General features: G+C 33.9%; 1 protein-coding gene across 13 annotated transcripts in view; it reads right to left on the reverse strand.

The window, feature by feature from the left end:
• LOC132706806 (synaptotagmin-7) overlaps positions 1 to 26,041 on the reverse strand; it is a 327,009-nt gene that overhangs the window by 30,699 nt on the left and 270,269 nt on the right. For 2 of the 13 annotated variants that reach the window (XM_060678365.1, XM_060678360.1), the window contains exon 1: positions 3,471 to 3,608. The exons of 8 other annotated variants lie outside the window; for them this stretch is intronic. The gene's annotated coding sequence lies outside the window, so the exon portion shown is untranslated. Of the gene's footprint in view, positions 1 to 1,389; positions 3,273 to 3,306; positions 3,325 to 3,366; positions 3,609 to 26,041 lie in introns of those variants that run through there. 3 more of the 13 variants (XM_060678361.1, XM_060678364.1, XM_060678363.1) reach the window with 3 other exon arrangements.

Consider the following 26,041-nt stretch of genomic DNA (forward strand, 5'->3'; position numbering starts at 1 on the left):
ATTTGATTTGAACAGTATAGTAAACTCTGTCGAGAAAGAGTGCGCGTCCTGTGCGCGAGATATTTGACAAAATATCATTCGACAACGTTATTATTTGTACAAATTTTAATATTTAACAAAGTTTTCCGTGACTTGGAAGTTCTGCGAGATGTAACAGACACTTTATACAGGGTGCATGTACAATAAAATTACATTCATTTGCGAAAGTTCCACAGTGGCAGGAGCACGATAGAAAACAATGCGTCCCCGTACGACAAGGAACCGCAAAGCGGCTTCATTTTGAAAAACAAGGCTGCTTCACCCTACGAGATACGAACTTGCCCCACCCAGCGACGAATTTTCGAAAGCAATCTTGTTACTTCCCCACGTTACGTTTTCAGAATGCAATTCATAACAGAATATATAAAATATGTTTCCAATAGATTGAAAATGGTACTATATTTTTAAGGTATTATTTTTGTTGAAAATAAAATGGCCATCATAAACCGCAGAATTATGGAACGACGCAAAATTATCTATAAACATTGACAATAAATGTTGAAATGTGAAATGCTCAACTAACCAATTTTAGAACTTTCGTTCTAGCGGCTTAACGCAATGGCGACAGTACGCGCTTTATAAACAATTATCCCGATGTTGTTGTTCGAATTTGTTCTAACAAAGGGCCGGTGTAATATTAATTACGCTAGCGCGGTGGACAATATGCGGAATGTTTATCAAACTAATTTCGACATGGTGACGCGAAACCGAAATTGAATTTAGTTAATGTTACTGAAAATTGCATCCCCGTCGTTTTATATCGGCAATCGATATGATAATTACTCAAAAATTGAATTTTCTCGTCGGTTCGAAAAAAGTCGAAAATACGACCGTAACGATATAATGACGCAAATATAATTAATAGTTGTTTATATGAACGCCGGGGGTTGCATTAATTACGACGTACGTTCGTTATGTCTACCGCGCCGTGAAATGAAATTTCTTGCGGTTATTTTCCGAGTTGTTTCCCCCGCGACTTATAACGAGAGGGTTAACGTGTTGCCACTTCGCAGTTCTAAAATTAGATTCGTGGATGCGGCGCAACATCAGGCACGCACTGGGATCTAAATTTTTCCCCTTCTTATTAAAATAAATATATTTGTCACGCGATCTATGACGAACGTTTCGCGTCGGTTATTCTCATTTACTTAAAATATGGGAAAATTACTGTCAATGAATAATTAAAACCCCTTTTTTTAGAATGACAAGCCCGGAAAACCGAATTAAATTATTCAGATTAGTTCGAATCCTCTTGACAAGCTTTCAAAACACTTACAACAGTGCCGATACTTAACGGAAATTGCATACGTCATGCAGGAAAAGTTACTTTAGATTATAATGTATAATAACCTGAACAATGATTTACTCGTTGATAAGTTATTTCGACTCATTTAAACATTTGTTGATTTTTCTAAGTCCACTTGAGCAGAAATAAACGAAACATCTTTATTTTCGGTATTCTTTGAACGGATTTAAGGCAAAAAGTTTATATTAAACGTGGGTCCGTCAAGAAACATAGTGTCAAACACCACATAAAAAATACGATTTCAATTAATGATACATAATTATTATATTATAATAATCATAATTGATTGCCATCTTCTGGTCAATTTTGTTCAAATTTGATACGCCAACTAACATTTTGCCCGGTTTAAGATTTCATTAACGGTTATGTATAAAGGGGGTTTTTCTACTCCCGTCTTTAAAATACCACGTCAGTTCCGTTTCCCATGAATCCGAGCTACTTCGAACATTTCCAGGATTTTACCGCACGGATTTGGGAGCAATCGGATGTTTTCGGAGATATTTCCCACGCTTTGAATTTTGACGTTTGTCAATTGATTGTCATGTCAGTGAATGTATTGGTGTTGGTTTGCGAAAATGTATCCAAAAACTAACGGTCGTAGAAAAAGTACAGTATGCAACACGTTCGGTAAACTTGTTAAGTCACTCGCTGCGCTCCGCTCGTGTCAAATCAACTCGTGAGTCAAATGCCGTTTACCGCACTTGTTGCATAATATACTATTATAACAAACCTTAGGTTTTATAACGGTGTTTATAGTTTTATAGGAAAATCATTGGTGTTACAAGTTTTGTAAGGATTTCAATAATTACCAAAATACTCTAAGATTTATAATATTGCATCCAAAACTTTGCCATTACTCTATTTATAAAACCCTTGGTATTGGTTACTTTAGGATTTATAAAAAGTTTTATACAGACCCTAAAAACCTAACTATAATACTTTTACTCTTGCGGTTTTATAACTGATTCCGTAAAACTCTTATAAATCTTAAAGCACTAACGCTGCTATGATATATCGAACGAAATTTTTTCATTTGTACAATTTTAAAGGGAATGTTAGGTTCATTGCTTAACTTTATCTGGATACTTATTTTTGAAAAAGTTAAACTGGTGAATATGGCGACGTTCTAAATGGAGGTCATTGTTATGTTTTCCAAATTAATACAAATATATTCATGACAAATTTCTTCAAAAATAGACCATTAATTATCTGTATTTAAATTGCAAAAATCTTTTAGTCAGATATAATTTCAGCTCTCAAATGTTTACCAAAATGACGTTTTAAAGTGCTTTAAACGAGGGCGGTTTAGTTTAAGGAAGGGTACGATATAAAATTATTGGATATTTTTTTATGCCAAAAACAAAATAAGTCGTCATACGAAATTTGTACTGTTTAATTGTAATTGTAAAATCCATTGCTGTCAACTTTAGAGTAAAAGCAAAATACAATGACAAAGGTATGAAATAAATTATATTGTAAACAAATGATATAGAAAAAGATGAAGCAAAAACGGACGTTTTTTGTTTAATATTCATAAACACTGCACGTAGCTTTAACAGCAGTAAGGAAAATGTATTCCTTGGCGTTATAAAATTTAGTTATAGTTTATAAAGGTGAGGACAACCTCTTAGTTAAAAATTAATATGGAATAAAAGTTTTATATGGAACTAAAATTTGGCCACCAACAACTTTATACGATTTTCTATTTAAGTGCTAAACGGGTTATATAAACAAAAAATGTTAGATGGAGCTGGTATTTACGGTAATAATTTAGCATTAATCATGATACTTCTTTTAGGATAAGGACAATTGAAAACGTAATTTTTTGTGATATCTCGTAATGTTATGTGATATTCGATAGTAAATGATTTTTCATACAAAATGTGCGAGAAAAGCGCTTTAACTATTCAATTTTTATTATATATGACGCGAAATACGAAAAACGCCCAAACGCCCATCACTTTTAGTTGTTAGTCAGTAGCGCACATTTTTTTTTTAGTAAAAAGATAAAAGTGCTTGACATCCTGTTCCTTAAAAACAACTGGCCCAAGGTGGATATTGGTAACTTTAAAAGCTCCACGTATTCCGAACCGAATTATACATATTCGGACGCATCGATCATAACCTCAATGTCACGCGCGCAACCACAACAACACAAATTGCTGCCCATTGGCACGGCAGACGAATAAAATAAACAGGGCTCCCGCGAAACGACGAGCCGCCAGTCCGACCGATTCGCAACTGTCTAGGGCACCATGGCCAACTGCCACTTGTGGCGCGGTTTTCCTGGGCCGCGGGGCGAGACGCCGCCGGGGAGTACGCCTATAGAAAGGGTGTACAACACGCACCACGCCGCCACCTTCTCCCCCGCCAGCCCGCGATAGTGATTAGCGGCTCTTTTTTTTTGCCGCGCCGTATCGGGTAAGAGGGGGAGTTGTTTGTTGTTGAAGTTGCCGCTGCGGCGTGAAGTTAATTTTTCGGGAATGACGTGGCGAAACAGCCTGCGAAAATCTGCGCAAGGGTAATGTTGGAATGTTGACACTGATTTTCGTTTAACTAATTATGTCAGCGAGAGAGGCGTCGAGGAAAATATGATAAGAATGCAATTTTGAGTTTTTGGCATTTGGTTTTTGTTACAATATGCCCTGGGAGTTGAGGATTATTTTATTTTAATACACATTTCACTACTTTCAGGTTAATTGATTAAATATAATTTTTAACCCAGATAATTTCATCGATTATGTAACCGTCATACTTTATTACAAAATAAATCTTCATTTCTTCGCAATTTATTCCATGAATGTTTATGTTCCTCTCTCCAACTTTAAAGACGGTTTAACATTTTAGAGAGTCCTCGTTGATTATTAAAAATCGACGAATATTAATTCAGAACCAACTTATTTCAATGAAAATTTTATTTATTATTTTTTTAAGTTAGCGTTTCTAAAACGTGAAAATCACAATAAAATATAAAATGTTTTACCAAGAGAATAGCAACAAATTGTTAAGAAATTATTTTGTCTTGAATATAAAATGGCTATCATGAACCACAGAATTATGGCACGACATTCGCACCGATATATATGTTTATAAACATAAACGACGAAATAATAAATTTTGAAATGCGAGTGAAAAATGATGAAATAGTTAAATTTATAACTTTTGTTATAGCGGATTAATGATGAGTGTACGCTGCCACTTGTGTACGCGCTTTATAAATGACTTTATAGCTGACTGAATCCAAATTTTAGTGAAAAAATATTAAATACTTGAAAACAGGCAAGGCTCTCAACACACGATGATAGTGTTAGCTGCTAGATGATTTTGTGTCCTGCATTGCACAAAAAGTAATAAAGATAAATCATGAAATTTATCTAATGTTGCTGTTGTAACCAATAACTCGTAAATGTTAAAAAAAAAACATTTATTTCTTCACTATTTCTTCCACTCATGTTTATATTTCTCTCTCCATCTCACCATCTCAGAAAGACAAGAAAATTTTCGTTTTACCATTTTAAAAAGTCCTGGTTGATTGTTAAAAATTCATGAATATTTATTTTCGTAGCAAAGTACAGAAGCACCAACTTTTCTCGGTAAAAATTTTATTAATTGTTTTAAGGGCACGTTTCTAAAAAACCAAAATCATAATAAAATGTAAAATGTTTTAAATAGAGAATAGAAACCGCAATAAATTTTTAAGAAATTATTTTGTGTTGAATATAAAATGACTATCATGAACCACAGAATCATGGCACGACATGCGGCACCGACATATAAATAAATTTTGAAATGTGAGTGCCAAATGCTGAATCAGCCAAGTTTAGAACTTCCGTTATAGCGATTTAATGGCGGCAGTATGCATTTTAAAAATTATAATGATTAGTTTTCGTTAGCTGACTAAATTCAATTTTTAATGAAAAAATACTAAATACTTGAAAACAGGCAAGGCTCCCAACACACAGTGATAATGTCAGCGGGGGGATAATGTTGTGTCCTGCATTGTACAAAAAGTAATAAAGATAAATCATGAAATTTATCTAATGTTGTAACGAATAACAATCCGTAAATTTAAAACGCTTTAAAAAAAGTTTTTTTTTCTTCTTCGTGTGTGATGTCAGAAAACGCAACTAACCGTGATATTAAATTAGAAAAAAAATTCTTACTTCATCACTATTTATTCCATTCATGTTTATGTTTCTCTCTCCATCTCACCATCTCAGAAAGATAACACAGGCAATTTATGGTTTACCATTTTAAACAGTTCTGGTTGTTAAAAAATTATGAATATTTATTTAGCAAAGTACGGAAGCACCAACTTTTCTATTAATTTTTTAAAGTCACGTTTCTAAAAAATTAAAATCATAACAAAATGTTTTAAAGAGAGAATAGAAACCGCCATAAATTTTTAAGAAATTATTTTGTGTTGAATATAAAATGGCTATCATGAACCACAGAATTATGGCACGACATGCGGCACCGACATATATGTATATAAACATAAACGACGAAATAATAAATTTTGAAATGTGAGAGCCAAATGCTGAATTAAGCAAATTTAGAACTTCCGTTATAGCGGTTTAATGGCAACAGTACGCGCTTTATAATATTGATTAGTTTCGGTTAGCTGACTAAATCCAATTTTTAATGAAAAAATACTAAATACTTGAAAACAGCCAACGAAACACACAGTGATAATGTCTGCTGCGGGATAATGTGGTATTCTTTATTGCACAAACAGTAATAAAGATAAATCACGAAATTTATCTATTGTTGCTGTTATAACCAATAATTTAAATAATTTTAAAAAATAAATGTAAAACGATTTTTTTTAATGATTGTGTATGATGTCAGAAAACGCCACCTGAAAGGAAAGTAAATATTTTGAGGTTATTATTGTCTAAGCCTTCTGGGGGTAATCGACCTTTATTTTCGAAATCTCACTACTTACTTTTTATTTAGAGATAGCACAAAACGTAAAACTCTAACTATTAGTAATATAACAAAATTTGGCAGATACAGATTTTAAAAACCCATAGTTCAATTTCATATCTCCAAAATAATTTGCAGCGTTTTCTCTCGACCGGTTTACTGAATAATATTTAATTTTAAATTATTAAGACACCCGGTATACTATTAATAGATAGGCCCATGTTTGTATTGATGGAAATGTGAGCATATTCTTACAACGTTAAATGAGATAGGATCGCAACGTCTTGCGAAAACCGAGAAATTCGCTTAGCTTAAAGTTCAAGCGAAGAATCTCGAGGAATTTTAATATCGCACGTAAAATTTCAATTTGCCGGGGTCGCATTCATCTACGCGACGAGAGCGCACTCCGATGCAAGTCAGCTGACGCCGAAAGCGACACCTATCAAAGTCGAATGCGAAAGGGCCGTCGGAAAACAAAATTACCGTAATTATCAAAGAAGTGGGTCGCATCGCGTCCTTCCTCCCATACATCAGCCAAAATGTTTTGTACATAAGAACCGTGAACTCTATTTAACGAACTAGAATGGTTCCTCGATTTTGTGAAGCAAATTTTATTGTGAGTGAGACGGGTAGTTTCCTTTCTCGCACACCTTAATATTAATGGCAGGTGGAAATGACGACGAGATTCTTAATATTATTTCTCGATTGTTCTACCTGATTGGGTTTAATTTTTCAAAGATACTTCCACACGCTACTGTAATACTAGCTAACAGGATGATTAGCAAAACGTTAACTAGTTCGACTTAATAAAAACCGACGCAGGAGGAATCCAAAAGTTTTATAAAAAAGAACTGATTGGGATTGTTGCGGGTAAATTGTTTCTTAATTGTTACTTTGTGAAGGGATTTCAATTGTTTACAATTCTTTTGAAGTAAGTGGTTGCTATATATTTTTTCTATTCCCTTCTGTAAAATACTTAATTATACACCGATTTAGCTTGCGGAAAATGTCATTTGTCATTTCGGACATTTCCGGAATTTTACCGCACGGGTTTGGGAGCAATCGGATGTTTTCGGGCATTTTACCTTACGGTTTGAATTTTGACGTTTGTAAATTCTGACGATCATGACAGTGAATGGATTTGTGTTGTGTACACAGTACACAGGAAAATGTTATGCAATATATCAGACAATTTAGGCGGTCATGTCATTCGGTGAAGTGTTGTTTCTTTCAAAAATCTACCCAAAAGTTAATGGTCGTAGAAAATATTAAATATGCATCAGGTTTGGTAAACTTTTTAAGTCACTCGTTTATTACACACTCGCTCCGCTTGTGCCAAATAAACTCGTGACTCAAATACCATTTACCACACTTGTTACATAATATGCAATTAACCAACCAAACACTCTGATAAATGTATCATCGCGCCAATTTTCAGACAGTAAAAAATCAGTTCTTGCAAAAAGATCCAACTTGGTTCTTGCCCCACGTATTATCCCAAAAGTGGAAATCGTTTCACATGTCGACTCTATTCTAACCAAACTCTCTCTCATACATCTCAAGCAACTAATGAAATTCGATTTGAAACAGCAACAAACCTCATAAATCGAATATTCCAAAGTCTGAACGCATTGCTTTAAAGTCTCTAAAATCGAATCCCGACATCGTAATCTTAAAAGCAGATGGTGGTGGTCATGAACACAAATGAATATCAGGATAAGATTCAAGATATTCTTACAGATATCGTCAACTTAAAAAAAAACATTATCTATGGAATGCAACCTCAAATCTGTTATTAAGGCTTCTTTTCTATCAGGCTCCATGTTACCCTTCATAATTCTAAAATTCGACTCTACGGACTAGCTTGTATATTAAAAGCCTTCGCAGGGAGAACTGTTAGTTTCGTACTTAATTCCTTTCATTTCATTGAACAATTAAAAACGATTACATTCGATCCACAAGATATTCTAGTTAGATTCAACGTAAAATCTCTCCTCAATTGAAAAATAAGGGTCCACTTCTTTAACAAACTTCGAGAACAGCTAGGGGTTCCCTATTATCACCAGTCATCGCGAATATATTTATGGAAGCCTTTCATCTAAAATCAAAATTATGGAAACGCTAAGTCAATAATACTACCCTAGTAGACTTTCTTAGACATTTAAATTCTATACTCCTTAATATACCATTGAATTAGAAAGTAATAACCTCCCATTCTTAGATATTCTTATCAATAGAAAATCAGACTTAATATTGGGTCATGGTGTTTACAGAAAACCTACGCACACAGACCGATACCTTAATGCATTGTCACATCACCATCCGGCCCCTATCGGTTATCAACTCTCTTGTTTAGGAGAGCCGTAAAACTATTTCGGCCCCAGTCACTGTACCTAGAATTAAAACACCTTATTTCTACTCTCTAATAATTTTCACATTAAAGATATTCCATCACAAAATACACTTCACCACAACCTTCCAATAGCAATGGGTCCGAAAGCAACCCCACACTTGTTGTCCTGCTTTATATCCAAAACATCACTTACCACATATCAAACTTTCTTAAGAAATATAACCTCAGAATCAGATTTACCATTTGTCCAAAAATCTCTCAACATCTTCGGTCCGTCAAAGACAAAATTCCATTTGAGATGCCAGGAGTCTACAGCATTCCATGCATATACATTGGAGAGACCGGACGAAAAATATCAACTAGACTGAAAGAACACGAAAAAACTCATTAGCTGTTGCCGAACACACTCATGAAACCGGACAGAAAATTTTATCCGATAAAACTAAAATTGTTGCATGTAATCAGTTCTTCTACCAACGAGAAATCCGAGAGTCTATAGAAATCTATAAACAACCTAATAATCTTAATCGCGACTCAGGTCTCTACCTGTCACCAATATGAAGTATTAACAGTAAATTCTTCTTAAACTATACATATAAATTTATAAGAATGCATACACACAACACTAAATGCACACTAATAATAAACTTGATATTATTTGCAGTTACACTTCTATTAAGCATAATGATGCTAAATTATGATTCCAAAATAAGTAACAACCAACAAAGATGACCTAGTCGGTCGGCTTTTCTTCTTCCTCTATGATTAAAAATTAAGTTAGAAGAAGAAAGAAGAAATTTTGATATGTGGTCAGTGATGTTTTGAATGTAAGGAAGGACCACAGTGGCAAGTGTAGGATTGCTTTCGGCCTCATTGCTATTGGAGAGTTGTGGTGAAGTGTATTTTTTGATGGAACGGTTAATATCTTTAATTTGGAAATTATTACAGAAAAGAGCAGAGGTAATTCTGGGTTCAGTGACTCGAGCTGAGATAGTTATACGGCTCTGTAAACAAGAGAGTTGGTAACAGATGATTTTTGGGCCGGATGATGATGTGACCATGCATTAAGGTATCGATATGTTTATGCCCCTCATTTGGCTTCGCCCCCCTCAAACAATATATAAGCAGGTACAGAGTAAAATACGAGCCAGTTTCAGTCAAGCTCTGAAGAAGCCAACAGGATGATTGGCGAAACGTCAGCAAGTTCGACTCAGTAAAAACCGACGCAGGAGGAATCTAGAAGTTTTGTAAAAAATATTACTAGTACCAGTGGTTTGAATCCAATTGCGCACACTCCAAACATCATTAAAAAAGTTTAAAACTGATTTAACCACAATCCTATAATAACAACCGTCTGACAGATAGCAGATTCTGTTAAAAGCAGTTTACGGACATAACCCACAAGAGTATAAAAATTAAATTTACAGCTATAAAATTATTATAACTCCCAGACAGATAACTTTTTTTTTAAACAATGATGAGAAATGAATAAAGAAAATTAACCTGCAAGTCAACAAGGTTATAGCAAACACAAGCCTACTTGATCCGAACGTCATCTCATAATAACTCGATAACGTTTGCTGCAAGGAAATAACCCGTTGACCTGTGACATTTGGGGAGAGATAAACCCAAAATCGACATTAGAGGATTACAAAATTAGACATTCAACATTCGAAATCGAATACGGTGGGCGCGGATATAAATGGCCACGTTCGATAAAAAAGCGATCATCCTCCCTGATTATTAGCAAATATCGCCGATTGCAATTTCGCCGTTAGCTATAAACACATCAATCATGGTCCCCATCACGGTGGGAAAATGTGAAATTAACGTTCTCGGAAAATAACCAACTATTTACCTGTTTTCAAGCGTCTAATAACATAAAGCCTATTAGATCGGGTAATTTACTTTGGAAAATAATTTAAAATATTCTGAAAGCTCCTAATTAGGATGGTTTGGTATGATTACATTGACGCCAATCTACTTAGGTTTACTTTCGAAAATTGATTGGAATGTTATTTGTGTACAGTAAAAAAATAAAATTTGCTTTGTAGATGGTTATATTCTTACTGGTTTTTATTTGTTGCTAATACTTTGGGCAATAATTAGATGTGATGTGTAGATGTGTAGATGTGTAGAAGGCCATACATATTGCTCATTTTGTCTTAAAAAACAATTGATACTAATAGAAACCTACAGCATCATTTGTCAAAAATACACATTTAATTTAAAACGGATTGACATGGTTCGCCTAAAATGCCATAATCAAATCAATAAAAATCTCACATAGAGACTTGAAATCTTATTATTTAAACAGAAAATTCAACAATACAAATTAAAAACGGGTCATAGACGTGAACAACAACTATGGAAAAATTGTATATATTAACGATTGACTATTAGAGAGATCTATTAAAATATTAAAAATTAACAAAAATCACAAATAACAAATGAAATTCAGGATCACCCATTTAAATATGCCATAACAAAATAGCAGAAAAATATTTCATATGAGAGTTAAGCGGTTACTGATTTCATAAGTTTCTAAAAGTTTTCTGTGTTGGTCACAAGCGTGCAGAACCTTAATACTCTCCTCCGATGCCAATATTAATTTTTTATTAAAAACTTTTCTAGACGGAGGGATATTAAAAAGCCTATGAGTAAGAGAGTGGAAGCTAGCAAACATGGCTTGATGTTAAGAGAGTATTTGAGTAATTGAAAATCGGCGATAACTAAAAGAATGTGTTTCAAATCTCGGTTTCCTTTACATGGCAATAAAGCTCGCATACACAGCTAAAACTTTTGTATTTAAGGTACCTATTGTACAGGGTGTTCGCGATATTCCGTGCAATATTAAAAAACGTAATAGATGCAATAAATTTGCAGCTACCGACTTCAGATTGAATAGAAAAGTAGAGTAGAAGTTCAGTCCCACATTTAAATTCTTAAAGTCGAGCACAATTAAGTACCGCAAAGTGTTTTTTAATTTTATTTATTTGTATACAGGGTTTTTAAATTATAGGCAAAAATCTAAAAGACTTTGAAAATCGTTCTTTTTCAGAGTAAATTATTAATCGCAAATCAAAAATCGCAAAAAATATGGCTAATCGGTTCAAACAGTGCCATAGGCTGCATCAAGAGCTACAATTTTTGTATTTGCATTTTTGAAAAATTCCATATGAAAATTACTATTCGAAGGGCCGTGAAGACGCGGTGACGTTATTGATTATTACGGCGAACTGCATGGTTTCAGTCTTACACATCCTCAAAAGGATCAGGAAACGTGGAAGATCTAACGATCTCCATTTGTATTTGTATGTATAGAGTGTGTCGATTATGAGTAATATTATAATTGTAAATCGTTATTACTTGTACAATTTTTTATATTTATCAAAGTTTATCGTTACTTTGAAATTCGGCGATAAGTAAAACACGCTTTATACAGGGTGTGTATACAATATAATCGATTGATTTTGCGAAAGTTTCATAGAAAAACAATGCGTTATTCTAGGACAAGGAAACGCCAAGCGACTTCTTTTTGAAAAACAAAGCTGCTTCGCGCTACGAAACCAGCGAGGATTTTTTAAGTTTTTTAAGTGATCACGCTTGTTTTTGATGGTTTGATGTCGTGGTTATCTGCTGGAATTGTTAGTCAAATCAAATGTATCTTTGTTGCGTTCAAATCTTGCGATAATTTACAATTCGGACCTTTGAAATCTCTTGACAATAAAAATTCGAACGAAAAGGAGCAGACTGCGTGTCGATATCAGTTATCGTCCGTCAAACCGAACGTAACGTATCTTACTTTTCCATCGGGAAAGGTCCGGTTTTCTAACCTTCTCCGCACGTCCTCAAAAGGATCCGGCAGCTGGGATTATGCCCGCCGAAACGCTACCGTTGCAGGAGCGTGGAAATGAACGCATCCCAGGCGAAGGTCGATGTTACCATGACGACGTAGTACAACGCGTTCACTCTTCCATTACAGTTTTGACGCCGCGTATTCACCAATCAGACTTCGCTCGCGTTACCACGCGGAATTTTAGCGTCTTGGTAGAAAACGATGGTGGTTTGGTGATCTAATTGTTTTTTTATGATGGCTGTGATTTACTTTTATTAGATACTTTTATATTTATCGAGAGTTCTCCAGTAGCTGCTCGTTTTCGAATTTCGAGGCAAATGGGGTAGTGTCAAAATATATATCATTAAGTTATTATTGTTCTTTTCTATTTCCATCGAGAAACACGTGGTTTTTTCCAAATTATATTTTTATCCATACAATAATTTATGACCACTCATATATTGCCCCATTATTAAGGAGTAAAGGGAAATAAGTGACTTTTGAAGGACAGAGTAATTACAACATACTTACGGTAGCGCCTATTTGTTTGACTTCATAAAATACGATTACGCGAATTTTACGATTATCCCACCCATCTTTGGCACATCATGCTCAGGGTTGGTTAGTTCCTACTTGAGGTAGCTCGATTGCAAGTTGAATTTGTCCATTTGGTAGGTTGATCTATATTAAACTAATTTCCAATTTAAGAGTCTAACAAAATATTTTCCTAGGAAAGTTATACAAGATCTTATGTATGTATGTATCTTATGTTGATTTATAATAGATCTTTTCCCAGTTTTGCTATTGGTTGATTAGTGGGGGTTGGTGAAATCGGAGTATGCCAGTTTTATGAAATAGTATTTTGCTTAGAGGTCGAAGTATTGGAGTTATTTCTATTCCGTATTGTGTTTGTATTTAGTAATTACCAACTACCTTAAATTGTTTTTCATTCAAGACTCAGTGTGATATTTTCATTGAGGTAACATATACGTTTTACTACAATTTATTTTTTGCTAAATACTAACAATGATTCAATTTTGTTTAGTTACTTGCGATGTAAAGCGACGAAGAAGTTGAGATTGTGGTCGATGACGTAATTATAATTTTGTATATAAATTTCTGTTTCTGAAATCAACATCTGGGGAAAGTGGAGCCACAAAATTAACGTCGAGATGACTAAAACACCATACGTGACATAGTTGTGAATGGTGTCCACCATGCCAGAATAGTGAGATGGTTGATATATGCGTATCAGAAGAATGCTGTTTTAACAATTAAAACTTTACATGAAGAGTTGCGTAGTGTTTTGAACATTGACTATTACCACAAGATTTTGCGTGCGTTCGTGCGAAGAATTGGTTTTTATTACAAAACCATCAATAAGAGACAGGTTTTGATGGAATCAAGAACAATTTTGTAGTGAAAGACGCCCCCTTCATATATTTAAGTGAGACCTGGTTTGATAGCCACGATACCGTCAATAAAAGATGAAATGTTCGTTGGATGTGGCAGTTTTGCGGGGAAAAATAATTATCATACTCAATATGGGCTCTGAAGCTGGTTGGTTTTGTTGCTTTCTGTAAAAGTTGTCACGGAAGCAAACGATTTTCTGAAAAATTACTTCAGAATATTCCACCAAACAGTGTTGTAGTGATGGACAACGTCAGCCACCATTGTGCATGGACTAATAATAATCGAGGAATCTCAGCGATACAAGTCTACACAAACAGCATTTGTGTAGACTTGTGTAGACTTGGAACAAAGAGAAACCCAAACGAGGTAGGCCTGTAGTTAGACCTTCATAAAAATGTATCAAGGTTAAATACCGGATTATGCCGTAAAAACGGCATACTGTTTGGAAAACTCTACTTGCACTGGATAAAATTCAATTATGCATTAAATCAATACCAAAAAATTATTTCACTGTGAAATAGAATTTTAATTTACTATTAAAAACATATAATCAATTTTTAGTACTGCCATGTCGGAATGCAATCATTCAAATTCATTTCGACTAATTTTGGCTAGTTATGGTATTTTGAATGTCTGACAGTTTAGCTGACCCTTAATGCAAACATCGTGGCAAACAGACATTTCCCTCCAAAAATGGCAAAACCAGTAGTTAATTTTCCCCATTTAACTTCGGCCGCATCCCCACATTAAAATTTTCCAGCCGCGCTTTTGGTGGGTAATTAAAAAGGAAAAAAGCCGCTAATTAATTAACTTTAGTCCCTCGGGATACGCTGATAAACATCGACCTCGGGGGTTTGGAATTTGAATTTTTCACGATGTACTGACTGAGTTGGAAGTCCGGCGTCATATCGAAAAACGAAGTCGATTTTGAGGTTTCCGTTATATCTTGCAGCAATTTTTTTCATAACTAGTATATTTTCCATAAACATAAAAAAAATTTCGTTCAAAAATGAAAAAGAAAACAAGTAGTTTAGTTAGGCAGTGAAAAATTACCATATAGGAGAGAGAGATGTTAGCTAGTTTGCCGCAGAAGTGAGCGCACAAATAACTCTTGATAACAGTTTAAAGTTTATCGCGCCCTTATAAATACGACAAAGTACTAGAAAAAATATGCTAATATGTTGCGTGCAGTTTATAATTTGGTTTAATTGCTGATTGTTCTAAATAAATAATGGTTTATCAAAAGCGTACCGACTCTACTCCCTCTGCTCTACTTTTAAAACGCCAGCTGTAAAAAGTGCATTTCTGTGTATTTACGTCAGTTCTTATAACGCACACTTTCTCAAGTTTTGGTTTCGTTTCCACTTTATTATAAACTTTGGAAATTATAGAATTGAAAGATTAAGGCGTTCAGCTTTATTTTTATTTCCGATTATTTAGAGAAAAAACGTATTTATTTCTTCGTTCTCTATTCCATGCATGTTGTAATTTCTCTTTTTGGCGGAAGAGTATTTTCGATTTACTGAAGGAAAATGTTCGCTTTAACATTTCAGAAATTTCTCGTTACTTATGGAAGATTTATAAATATTCGCAAATTACGTAATTCAAAATATAATTTGTGTTTACGTTCCTAGAATATTTAATTCATAAAGGAATATTTAAAATGTATTATATCTGCGGTCTGTGGCCAGCGCCCTGAATTCAGATTTTTCGTTCCATTATGCCCCCAAAACAACCTTGTACTCTAGAGGAAGTACCTTTCTTATGAGAAATTATTTTGTGTAGAACACGAAATAGCAATCATGGAACACAGGATTATGGAAGAACATTCAGCAACGACTTCTGTTCAGTTCTTCTCTACAGTTTTTGTACCAACAATAAATTTTTAGAACTTTATAACAAGAGAAAATATACATTTTTTTTATATGGGACGAAATAATTATTTTAACAGAAACCGTATTCTTATGTCCAGAGTGGTCGTAATTGGACTGTTTTAACGGAAAAAATCTATTTCTGAAGTAGATTGGGCAAAATATATGTTACATGTCAAGGTCTATATTTTTGATTGGGTTAAAAAAGCATGGCGACATTTTCCCTGCCAACCAAAATATAGGGCGTTTTTGAATTTCCGGCCTTTTTGAAAATTGAACATAAGTTTTTTATTTATGAAAATTTTGGATTCGGATAAAAAAGTTATTAGGGCATTACTCTGTTTTCTCATAAATGAATAGAACTTTCTTATTTTCTGTGGTAATCATGGTTATGGTCATACGAAAATGACCTTTTCAGCGATATAGATTTATTGGCATCTGTAATAAAATAGGCGGAAATATAGTGCAGCTTTTGGTCTATTTAGCAATTTAAAATGTACCAAAAGAATCATATGATAAAGTGTTACATTTTGTCAAACAAAAATGTAGAGGCAACCAATGAAATTTGTTTCAATAAATACATATCCAGAGCGGCACCAACCCGACAAGCTAAAATTTCGGACGTTAAAAAATAATTTAACCGGTTACAGAAGTTCAAAAAAGGCAAGGCAAAATCAAAACCACTTCAATGAAGAACAGGAAATCCGGGAATTGATTATAATCGGAAAGGTATTGAAAAATTCAAGCATATCCTCACGAACTACTACTTTAAAAAACATAAATTCAAGCCATATCGTACTAGAAAAGTTCACCCATTAAATGAAAGTGATGCCGGCAGAAGATTAAAATTTTGCAACTGGTTTTTCAGAAAATGCAATGAGAACATTAATTTTCCATGTCTATTGTTTGGAGTGATGAAGTGAGATTGACTGTTTCGGAATATTCAACGTATACAAATCTCATCGCTGAAGCCATTAATTCTTGGAAGGAATATTTTATTATCAGCAAGATAGTTGTCCTTGATGGTTGAACTTTTAAATGAAGAGTTTGAACAATGTTGGATTGGAACTAGAGGCCCCATTCTGTGGCCTGCGAGATTGTATGATGTAACTCCTCTAGATTTTTTTTATGACTGAGATTAAAAAACATTATATTTAAGGATAGAATTTTTAAAACCAAAGCAGAGTTCGAGGAAGCCACTCGAGAAGCGTTTGCTTCCATGAATCCTATAGAGATAGTAAATAGTTGCAATTCATTTAAAAAGGTGCGTTCGGTGTATTGAAGGGGTCAGGGTCCAATTTGAACATTTACGTTAAAATATTGCAACAAAATTAATTTAAAAAGTTAAATTTTAATATTTTCTATTCCAAAATTTATTGTGTTTTGTAATAACTATAATTTTGTCTCGCAAATAATAAAAAAATTTCGTGTTTTTCACTTAAGTTATTTTAAATTGCCCTTATATTTTTTAAAGTTCCAGTGTTTATTTAAATTCTTCTAAAGGTTTCTATGTGACGTCCTTGTGAATATATTATGCACTGCATAGAAACAAAAAAGCCCTATATTTCCCCCCCTTTTTTGAACAAACATACCAACAAATCTATATTGCTGAAAAGGACATTTTTTAAAAATCTTAGCCATGAAATAAGAAAAAAGTTATAGGCATTTTTTCAAAAGAGACGAAAATTGAAACACCTGGATTATTAGTGAAGATAATCGCCCTAATCTCTTATTCTAATACTATTTAAGAGCAACTAGAAACTAAGAACATTCTTTCCAATATCCCAAACTTCCTACGCATGTTAATATAAATAAAAATTAAAAGTAACTTATTAAAAATTCTACAAATATAAAAACATAATTATTTTTTGAGGTACGAAGAAGGGCCAACATTGAAAAAAAAATCATATAATAATTTCACTCAACAATACGAAAGACCAACCGACAGGCAGAATTAAAAACATGCAAATTCAAAATATTGAAGTTGACGATTCAGATAGTGATATACTGATTATTAATTATTGGTATTAAGGATTTCTTGGATTGAGATTTAGATAATGAATTTGAAGATAGAACAAAATCTTTAGAATTTTCGATAAACTCTTTTACTCTTTATTTCTTTATGCTTTGCTATTAAAATTAATAGAAAAAAGTTTTTCCTGATTAATTGATCATTTTCTATAGCATCAAATACTTGATATTATAAATAGCTGCGTAATTTTGGATTTATTATACTTTTGACAATAAAGTCAACATTATAAGATTGAACAACTTTTTGGGAATCAGTTTTTGGGAATCAGATTCCACCGTGCGCCGCATCATCAGGATATGAACCAATATAACAGTCGCGGCCTACGCGAACAGCAGGAGCCACTTTGCAAAACAAAAGCCTTCTGGAAACAATGGGCGAAGCTCGGATGGCAACAGGTTCATCACCCGAATCGATAAAAATAAACAGCGTTGCCTTTGGTATTTCTTTATAATACCGCGATCGTGTGTTCGAGGCTGAATCTAGGTCAGCACCCCTCTCCCTTACCGCGCGCGTATTCCCTTTAATGGAAAATATGCCCATTTAGGTGTACGAGCTTGGTTCCAGAGTTCAAAGTTCGACTGAGTTAATGGTCACCATATACCTACTAGATATATAGAGGCCTTGCCTATGCTGATAAATTTTTGAAGCGACAATGACAATCTCATTTTTAAATAATAACAAAGCTTATTTTAAACCAACCAATAGGACCTAGCACAGTTCAACAGGCAACATGGCGGCTGATAGTATCGCAAATCGACAGGTTATAGTTTGGATGTAACATTTTTATTTTCTCATATGCCCACATCTTGCTAAATGTTCTGCAAAAACGAGTTAAGTGCTTGTAGATCGTTCTTTAAAAAGAAAATAGCGTGAAGTAAAGCTCTACGTAAGTATTACAGCAGCCGGAAACTGATCAATTTTTACTAGTGCTGCTATCTTACTGAATTGCTATATGCCCACAAAGAACTACATGGGCTTACTATCTGACCAAACGCAACATGAACAACCAAATCTGTTTGTAAATGGTGCGGTTAAATTTACGGATCCATAGGTTTAGGTAGAAAATTGAGCCATTAACCCATATAAATTGGAAAATATTTCAGGTAGTTAATGCAAATAGATTAAGGCTATATAAAAATTTTTAGTATGGCCTATTAATCTGTAGTGTCCTCAGTAACGATATCAGTAAAAGCTCTTATCAAGTAAACGAGGAAGTCATTGTTTTAAATCTATGATTACTTTAGACAAGATAATCCTAGTTGTACGATACAACAAATCTTGCAGAAGGACTGAAATTGGAAACAGTATCAGAGCCAAGTTCTGTTATTAAATATGAGACTTTTCCTTTTATTAGGTATAAGAGGTGGAACATTGAGAATTTTGTAGTACCAGAAGTGTACCAAATGCCATCGTGAAAAGAAAAAGATTGATAGTTAAATAAGGCACGAATGATGATTGTTTCGTAGAAATGGTAAAATATCTTCTGACTAACTCACTAGTGGTTATATGAGCTATCATCTACGATTTATACAAAAAAATGCCAATTCAAGTTGACCTGAATTTACAGGCACTGTTTCCGAATTTCCGAAAATATCTTAGACCAGCAATTCCTGTTGGTAGAAGAAAATGATATATCATTTAAAAGAGTTTTAATCATGTTACACTCCTTTCTAGAGGCGAAATCGAAAATTTCAAACCAAATCTCATAACAAACAGGGCCACATATTTCAAATAACAAAGATACGTCTATAGGCCTACCATACACCTGGAATATCCATATTTAATGATTGGATGCAAAGAAAATTCTCGAACCACACCCCTTTCATCCCCGTCCGCTTTTCATGGAGGCGAGATCCGCAAATCGGTGAGTTTAATTTCGCAAACGGAGTTGAAACGTCGCCAAACGCTTTACGGCTCCTTTAAAGACGATTAAAGTCGAAATCACGCTCGAAGCGCCACTAAAGTATCTTGCAACATGCCATCCGAGCAAATGCATTTCGAGTGTTCTTTGACCGGAATCCGTTGAATACCTTGTAAGTAGGATTAATTTTGATTTTTCGTTTGTTTATGTCAGATAGGATGCGATTTAAGCAACTATACTACAAGCTCAAGCTTTAGTGGTGAGCGCTTTAGCGTTCTTAAGTAGATATACTTCACGAGTTGGGCAGCAACTTGTCAATTTTTGTCATGTTAATATTAAGACGTTAATATCTGCTGCTTGTAATTTTTCTATTAGTACTATTAATGATTTTATTATACGTAACTAAACATAATATAATAATATAATGTTCTGTTCTACCATACCAACTGGTCATACGTTCTATGGCCATCTCCAGGTTATTTCGACAATTACCGTCAAAAATAAAGACCATATAATTTAACACAAAGTAAGCCAGGGGCCAACAAAATTAAAGGCAAAAATATTTTGGTAATAAAATGTCATGTGTAACTATTATTTTGAAAAATGTTTCTTAAACATTGCCAATTGTCAACCATTAAAAAAAATCGGAGTAAGAGACCGTAACTTCTATAATGACACCCGTCTTTTCACTCAACATCGACATCGACTGGCGCCGTTATCTCGAACAAATCGGACGAATAATCAGTCCACAGTACCGTGGAACCGGTAAACGAGCACAGGAGTTCATTTATTAGCAGGCATTATCGCCTTAGGGGGATGATTCATACCCTTGCCGTTCTCCGAAACCCTGTCGATTAATTGACGTCACCTGGCGGGCCGGGTCACCAAATAAATGATGTCGGAGATCGCGAAAACCACAACGAACCGAACGGAAATCCTCTTAAGATCGTTTGCATCCAGACTCGGGTTTTTAACCGCAAATTAAGGCTTCCTTTACGGAAGCGAAACTTAATGTAGAGAGACCGCAAAAGACGACGAATAGTAATAGAGTTTCCAATTTCGCATAGAGATAATTAAACTTGAGCTTCATTATTGTCCTATAAATCAATAGACCTATAGCAATGAGCACTGCTCGAGGTGACAAAAAAAGTATTTATATGTAAATGATTAACTAAAAGACAGAAGAAGAAGAAGGATAAAAAAAGAGAAAAATATTCGATTATCAATAACAATTCTGAAATTGCAGGGGACACTCCAGCTAGCAGGATGCCATCCAACAATTTGCAGACGTAGCAAATTAGCAGTTAGTAGTATTTACCACAGTTGTTAGCGGCTAACAATAAATGTGGTGTGGAAAGTAGCGCTGTTGGCCAAAGTCATATCGGATTACATAATTTCTGCAGAATACGAAAACCCTTCCATTTTAGAATATATATATATATATATATATATATATATATATATATATATATATATATATATATATATATATATATATATATATATATATATATATATATATATATATATATATATATATATATATATATTCTAAAATGGAAGGGTTTTCGTATTCTGCAGAAATTATGTAATCCGATATGACTTTGGCCAACAGCGCTACTTTCCACACCACATTTATTGTTAGCCGCTAACAACTGTGGTAAATACTACTACAAGGAGCAATAATAATAAACAATAAACAATAATACTACAAGGAGCATCCGTATATTGAAGCTCTAAGCTTTAGCGATGTTTTAACATTGCCAACGCAACTATTACACCATGAAAAGCCGATTGAACGAATAATCCGAAGACTCCATATTTGGCACTGAATAAACGTGAAAAGTATAATTTAGTTCCTAGCGTAGACCGTACGCGGCGCTTCCGAAGATTATGTATATTTATATTGAGTATATTGTATGCATACTTGTTCGCGTCTAGAGCGTCACATATCTTGGCATCAATGTTAAGGGTAAAATATATACAAATCTGTTTTAATCATATTTATTCGCGTATGAAGCGTCATTATTAACTTATATTATTATTTCGGTTATTTTCGCCAGTTCTGGTGTACGTTGAGTGTAGCAAGTGTGTGTGTGTGTGTGTGGGCGCGCGCGCGCGCGCGCGGAATGCCACATAAATCCTTTATAATTCTTTTTACATAAGCATTCACATTAAACTAATAAGGAACAAAAATATGGTAGTTATCATAAAATAATACATAAATTTAAAAAAACAATTAGTACAATTACAAAATAGTTTATAAATAGTGTCATTTGCCATCTAGGGTGGTCCGTAATTAATGCGCTAAAAAGCAATCGAAAGCGGTATTATACTTGTGTATGTAATATATTGTCTCAAAACGATTGCCTAAAATTCAGATGTTTTAAATATATCTGGAATCTGGAAAAGTTTTTAAGAAATATAAAGTCAAAACCAGATTTACCACATGTTCAAAAATCTCTTCTATCCGTCAAAGACCAAATTACGTTTGTTCATACCCTTCCTTCAATTCCTCCACCCCTCAAACAATATATAAGCAGGTATAGAGTAAATAAAATACGAGCCAGTTTCAGTTAAACTCGGAAGAAGCCAACAGGATGTTGTAGTTTGTGGAATTTTCTTTGAAAAATTATTTATTTTTGCTAATTTTCATTTTCAACACTCTGTGGTTCTAAAACATTCAAACATTCTAAAAATTTTATACCATTTTTCATCTTAAAATTCAACTCTCCTTTTGACAGATAGATTAGAAAAATTCGTAAAAAACAATTGAAATTCTTCCAAACAAAAAATGAAAATATCCTACGGACTCGAAAAACTCTGATCCACAATGTTATGCGGAGGGATTTTTTAACTGGAGTTCATATAAATACGTTACAAGTTGAACTTTGAACGAGAATATCTAAAAATTTAGGCACTTTTTGCAAGAACAAATGCGGCAACGCTGGTGACGCTTTAAAAGCGAATAAGTATATGGGAAAACGTATACCAGTGACGCCTTAATGTTTATCAAGTGTGCTGGCGCTATATGGCGGGCTTTGGGAAGGATATACGAAGGTGACGCTCAAAGCATTTTGGAGATACACAAGATGCGAATATTTTCGCTACCACCATGACTCTCTAAGATTTTGCAGGCCGTTGAAACTGGAAAATGTCAAAGAAACTAGGGATCAGGGATCTACAAGAATACCAAACCTGGCATGTCCTACTAGATTCACAGATAGGCATCATATTAGTTTATTTTTTAATCAAGTTCTGTCTTTTAACAGAGGCTTATTCAGAGGAGCACGTGTACCATTCTGGGATACATATGTGGATGCGTCTATAAAAAACAGTAACAGAAACAAGCAAAACACGTCTGACGTTGATTCACAATAAAAAATATTAATAAATAATTTTGGCCAAAATAAGTGTGCATAGCAGCAAGAAGTATTTTTAGATATATTCAATAAGGTTTTGAAGAACGTTCGAGTTTTCATATAATTTTTTGTTACACGAAAAGGATCAAACTTTTGCCTTAGGCCTTAAGCTCAGTACAGCTTTGGATGCGATGCAGCAAAGCCGCACGAAGAAGGATGCAAAAGAAGACAAAACTTGGAATACGAGTGTTCGGTTTGGAACTCAGAATAGAAAACATCCAGAGTTAGTACATTATATAAACACAAGATAATTCTATAAACCTTTCAGTACGAAGAAAGCCTGACGCCTACAATTAACGAAGATCCAGAAGACCCGTTTCACACGTCCTAATTATATACCAATTGCCAAGTGGAAGATTTTTAATAAACTGAAATTTATTTTATTGCAGCTTTTTTAATACCAATTACGCTGTACTTTTTCTTTTCTCGTTTGGTTAATAAGTTAAAGTTAATATATTTTGATTTTTACCTTTTTCTAATTATTAGGTTATTATTATTATATTAATTAATATTAAAATGCTCTCTTAAACCGTTTAAAAAAAAGTTAAATAATGTTGGACTTAATGTGTTAGCCAATTTGTTAATTTCATTTGGTTAGTTGCATTGTCGTAAATACTTTTAATTATATTCATAAAGTTTGAACTGATACCTAGTCCATAGAAAGTGCGAGGTAGAATCAAATAGAGGCAATAATTCCCCCAATGCGATACAATTCATCTGTTAGAAGATTCAGATTGCTAAGGTTAATTATTTGCTTATCTGGTATCGTTACGGGCGGTTATCGGTTTTCCGTGTCAGATAACAATTTGATTAGCACCCTGGCGTGGTTATTAGCAAATTGGACCCACCGGCGGGACACTAATGCGGAAAGTTACGGTCCGATCCGCATCGATAAACTGTTGTGTAATACTTACAAATACGATGTAAAAGGAAGGCACTTACCTGAAAAAAAAAAGCAGGATCAATTATGAAATTTACCGTACCACAAAGAACAATATACATGTCTAAGTCTACAGCGGACATCTATCGAGGATATTTTGAATCAGGTTACGTCATCGATCCGCACCCTCTTGATAGCGATAGCTTAGTAGGTTATAAAATCAATCTCCGTCACTCTACCGACACGACAAAGAGATGGCGCCACGTGTGAGAATGCTTATTTATCGACATCCGTAGGTGCTGAGACCCTTAAAATTGAAACGACTGTCGATAATAACGTAAAGAAATTAAATTAGCATAGAACATGGTGTCAGTGGTGGGGTTTATCGATTTTTGTTAGTATTTTAGCGGTTAATAAATGAAAATTGTTTAATAACAGTGTAAAACAAAGTAGATGCAAGAAAAACTAAAACCTATCTTAAGGAATAGATTGTATGTCTAATATTTCAAAGTAAGAAAAATAAAATTAATTTGCAAAAAGTAAACCGCAGAAGGAACAGTAATTCCGCTTACAATAAATTGAAACTCACCTGGAATCTCTAGCGAAATTGTTTTTTATTAACATGACCTTCATTTTTTTATTTTCCCAATCGTCAATTTTTTATATGGTAAAACAAAGGGTACATTTTCTTAAATTGAACACCCTACATTTTATTGCATTTTTGGATAGTCCTTTCAAAGATAAATTCAACGATATATATGAGTATGGGTTTGTGAAGCATCGTTTCGAACTTATTAGCGATCATCTTCAGAAATCGGGTTCTGTTTAAACCATCATTGGTGAGTTGCTGATTAACTTTTTAAACATTTTCCATCTATTATTTTTACGAAAATAATGCTTTTCTTTAGGTAATGATCAAATTTGTAATTATTTTTTTAAAATACGATACGACGGTGTTGCCACGTTTCGAGAAATGATACTTTTCTCAAATTTCTTGAAAGAGACACTCTGCATATTATTGGATTTTCGAATAGCCACTTTAATAGTTATTTCAATTATATAACATAGTACGGGTCTCTGACTTACCGTTTTGGCTTAATTGGCAGATAAAATTAAAAACTGTGTATAAGATTTAAATTATTAAGATATGAAACTGGAAATTAGCCCCTTATCAACTTGTTCACGACCGTTTTAGAGCATTGTTAAGAAGTCATATTAAAAACAGAATATTAAGCTTTGCACAAGGTTGGCAAATTTCGCAAATTACTTATATCTACGATTAAATGTCTACGTGAAAATATTTAAAAAAATTAGCTCTAACTAATGAGGCATCTTACTAATAAGTAAAATTAATTAAATTAGTTTTTCAATATGTCCGCCGATTTGAAGAATACAAGTAGTATATGCTATTGTATTGTATTGAGACTTAATGCGTTTCGTTCAGATAGTGTATTGCCGCGTGAATTCGTTGCTGCACTTCCGAAACTGTTGTACGTTTATCTTGGTAAATCATAAAAAAAAACCATCGGGGTCAAATTTGGAATCCTCGCTGGCCAGAAGATTTCCGCTTTGTCCAATCCACTCTCTGAAATTTTTGTTTCAAAAACGAATGACTTCGATGGTAAAAACTAAATTTATTAAAATTAATTAATTAAATTAAATTAATTAAAATTTAATTAATTAAATGTGAATGCCTTCTTCGGGGAATTTTATTATGTATAAGTGGCCGATTTTCCTTCCTCAATAAGTGTAAATATCGTACGGATGTTAAATTTTGTTGGTAAAATATTGGTCCTAAAATTCTAGATCTCCAGATTGCGCACTATACATTCAGGGATCTGCACCACTACTTGTATATTTCAAAAATTCCTATCCATCATTATATTGCAAAATTCGAGTCTTAAGTTAAAATCTGCATCTTGTAGTTTCTGTATTGGCGTAAACATGTTTGAAGTGTGGTTCGTCTTACGTCTACATCTGAAGCGGCAAGGCGGGTGGAGGTCTCTGGAGTATTTTCAAAATGCAGAAGAATAGCTAGCTGAATATTTTCATCCAAAACCGTTCGGCTGCTACTTTTTTTTAGGAAAATACTGCCAC

This window comes from Cylas formicarius, unplaced genomic scaffold (assembly GCF_029955315.1).
Source record: "Cylas formicarius isolate icCylForm1 unplaced genomic scaffold, icCylForm1.1 PGA_scaffold_8__14_contigs__length_24414737, whole genome shotgun sequence".
In the NCBI taxonomy this organism is placed as follows: Eukaryota; Metazoa; Arthropoda; class Insecta; order Coleoptera; family Brentidae; genus Cylas; species Cylas formicarius.